Source organism: Odontomachus brunneus, unplaced genomic scaffold (assembly GCF_010583005.1).
Source record: "Odontomachus brunneus isolate Ranch 3 - 2012 unplaced genomic scaffold, Obru_v1 Obru_scaffold_067, whole genome shotgun sequence".
NCBI lineage: Eukaryota > Metazoa > Arthropoda > Insecta > Hymenoptera > Formicidae > Odontomachus > Odontomachus brunneus.
In genome coordinates, this window is record NW_022639517.1 from 1,398,175 (window position 1) to 1,402,079 (window position 3,905).

The 3,905-nt window shown below is 38.7% G+C and overlaps 1 protein-coding gene across 12 annotated transcripts in view; it reads right to left on the bottom strand.

Moving 5' to 3' along the window:
- The window catches only part of LOC116846699 (rho guanine nucleotide exchange factor 11), a 660,614-nt gene that overhangs the window by 286,032 nt on the left and 370,677 nt on the right, over positions 1 to 3,905 (bottom strand). The gene's annotated exons all lie outside the window — the stretch shown is intronic.

Sequence of the window (3,905 nt, forward strand, 5' to 3'; positions counted from 1 at the left end):
ATTTATTGTTTTAAGTTTATAAATGCTCTTGCATTATATGTTTTGATTAAAATAAACTATATTAACATTATTAAAATAGATTTTAAATCTATCTTGTTTTGTCACCAATATACCCTAATGGCATAATTTATTGTGGACCTGCACATCATGTAAAAACAACACTTGCAAATAGATTAAAACAGTGTGACTTTTTACTTTAGGAATATTTGAAAAATATAATATATATTTTAATGGTTATATATATTTATATAACTTTAATTAAGAATAAATAAAATTTTATTAGAAAACAGTACCAGATGATTTTATAATCAATAATACAATTTTACAAAATTATCTCGTGTATTTGTTACGGTATTGTTCTACCTAACCCACTGCTTGCAGTCGTGAGACAGCATTAGGTAGCTTTGGGTTGTCATGAATCACATAATAGTAGTAGATGGTGATGTCTGTAACTTATTTCTGCTCTAGGGAAATGACTCGGAGAGGTATTATCGGAAACACCCCATATTTCTCTCATCCGCTCCTCCACTTCCTCACGTGCTCCGCCAAGTTAAGAGTAAACCACGGCACTCTGCCAACGAAAGGCTGAACAGCCGGTGGGTCCTTCTCCCCGTCGCGAAAAGTAATTAATGGTATTACCATTGAGATCAGTGATAAAATCATTTGGACTAATGATAAAATCATTTGGACCCAACGACATTGTCATTAACAAATGATTTTACTACTTGAATCGAAGGAAAATCCTTCGATTAGTGATAAAATATTTTACTATTGAATGTACTCCAGTAGAAATATCATTCAATCAATGGTATATTAGTTACCATTACTTATCAATAAAAATACCATTCGATCAGTGGCATATTTTGCCATTGCTACGTCGACCGTAATAAATGTTATTATTAACTGTTTGAATTTGAATGAGAATTTTTAATAAGAGTCGTTACTTAACCGCCTCTCTTGCTTTCCTTTCTCGTGTAATAGACAAAGATTCGCTAGTAAAGAAATACGCCACTCTACCATAGCGATCGAGTGAGCAGTCGATGAGGCCGGTCGTCGCCGCGTCGCGGGGAGGAAGTTTTGTCCATCCTCGTCGCGTAATCTCACGAGGAATAATGGTCACAGCGTACACAACTTGGCGCCAAATTGACGCCAAAATAGACTCAATCCGTTCTACGTCCTCACAAAGTGTGATAAGGGTGGTCTGGGACACCCTGTATACATACATAAATTATTGCATCTATTTTTCAAACTAACTTATCGTTTACTCTCAAATGCACAATAATGTTAAGTTAAAAATATAAGAACAATAATCGCGTCACTATTTTGTCAATATATATTATATTAATATCTATCGCATATTAACTGTTTTCGTTTTCAATATCTGTTAGTAAATATAGCATTACAATGTTTTGTAAGCACATGAAGATATATAAGCACAAGTTATGAAGATTTCGTCAGAACCATTTGAATCATTGCTAGTTGTCTGATCACTAAGATTGAGCAATAGCAACGAAGACTAAGACAAAGATTAGGAAATGGACTGAGTAATCGGCGCAGTTCGAGTTTGAAACCGGACGCAGAAACACATAAGTGAAGCGCCACAAAATATGATACCAGTTTTTTTTTTATTATTGTAACCGCATCGCGTGCCGGATTACGTTCGCCGGTTCGGGTTCGTAGGAGGCGGAATAATTTAGAAGCAGTTGATTTAACAATAAACTGAGTTGTATATTTAAAATCAGCTGACGATGTACATTAATTCAGATGTTGAGTGTCGACGCCGTTAGTTTTCGTCGACTTATATACAAGCTGTCAGAGGCCTTGTTTAGGCGATGGCTCGCGAGATGCTGTGCGCGGGACGCGGACGGTGTTGTTGTCGCGTATTCGCGAGTTCGTCTGTTGACGTTCTCGGCTTCTCGCCTCTTTAATTCCGGTTGACAATTTCTTTCTGCTATTTCGCTGCTATTCGATGCAGCACAATATAGGCGATATGTATGCAGTATCGCAGCGGAGCTGCGTTCGATGTATCGCCTCGGTGGCGGTACCTTGGATATGATTCCTCTATTATCGCGGAGATTCGGTGCGTGTCAGCGTATGCTGTTGCGGCGATTCACCTTTGTACGCGGAACCTTAGCTGGCAGAGCTGCCTCAGTAATCTAACAAGGCTGGCTCGTTCTCGCGAAATCGCGGATGCGGTAGATGCGGTGTCGCGGTAACGGAATGATTCCGATCTCGTTTTCGGAGATCTGTTTCTAGTACTGCGGAGGCCGACTCGCGTCCTGGCGAGTCGACGACGGTGTGATACGCGGATCCTTAGGACGCGGTATCGAAGCTGCGCTGCAACGGAGCGAATATACGGTGATGAGTTCGCACGCTGCGACCTCGCTCGTGTTAAGGCGAAGGCGAGATCCGGTTAGCAGTGTGAAGGTTGCGTTAAACGCCCTTCCGGTGCAATTATTCCGGTGGGTTAATTCCGGCCCTTTGGTGGCCGTGGAATCTTGCGGATAACGGTAGATCAGTGTCGGCGTCACGAATCCGTGAGCCGACGGCGGAGTGATTCCTGTCGCGTATTCGCGAACGGCAATCCATCAGAAATGGTAGTCAGAACAGTGTCGGTATCACGTATTCGTGAACCAACGGCGGAGTAACTCCTGTCGCGTATCCGCAAACGGAAATCTGCCAGGAGTGATCTGGTTTAAACAGTGTCGGTGGCACGTATTCGTGCACCGACGGCGGAGTGATTCCTGTCGCGTATCCGTGAGCAGAAATCTGTGTCACGTCTTAGTTGTTTTTTTTTTTTTAAAACGTGTTAATTGTCCTTTTTGGGTCAATGGATTTAACCACTTTACCCTGGGATGCACAAGTTCGTGTGATTGTGAGTGAGTAAATGTGTAAACGTATGTGTGTGTACAAAATAATTATTTTACTTACTGATTCTGGTTGTATTGATTCTTTCTTTTAAGAAATTTTAAATTATTTTGAAGTCCTTCTCGTACTGTAGTTACAGAGAGACTGAAGAGCTTAGGATCGGACTTAAGAGGTTGGTGAAGGTTTGGGAATATGAGTAAAGTGTAACGTGACGCTTAGGTCAAGGGATATGTTAGGAAAACAAACCTTTATCTATCCAATAACTTATTTACGATTTTTAATGTTTTATCTTTGTGATCCAATTGTTATGTATATTATTTGTATTTTATAAGTTTAATTAATTAATTATAAACTGACCGATTGATTGTCTGATTGATTGACTGATTCCTTGTCTCTAGTCTGATTTCTTGTCTCAAGTCTGATTTCTTGTCTCTGGAGGTGTGTGGGCAGTCGCATCCGTTTTTATAGGCAGGTGGCGAGATTCCCCCGCGTGAGTTCTCACCACCTTTTAGTAGAAGGGGAAAGATGCTTCTCACGACATGTGAGTAATAATCAATAGTGAAATTTTGACACCTTATTATCAGTCCATTGTTCTTTGACCACCCAGGGCATTTATTGCATTCCTGGTGGTAACAGAAGGTGCACTCGGTCGAACTGAAGAGAAGTTACGTCGGACGTAACACCTTCCCTCTTAAGTCATACGTGGTATATTTAAATAATGATACCACGTATGAGCATGTTGTGCGAAATGGTTGTAATTAATTAGTGTTTGTAATTTAAGTATATATATTTTTTATAATATAGAATATGTGTACAATAATAGAATATGTGTAAGATAGTACAATAGATAGAATATGTGTTATATAATAGTGATTTTAACATATTTTAATAGATATGAATTATACTTATGTAAGTATTTATACAAATATAATTTTGGCATACAATGGTTATATAATAGTTTGATTTGAAAATATATGAATACAATTTTAGAAATGTATCTTACCACTACTTTTTTTTTTTTTTTTTTTTTTTTTTTT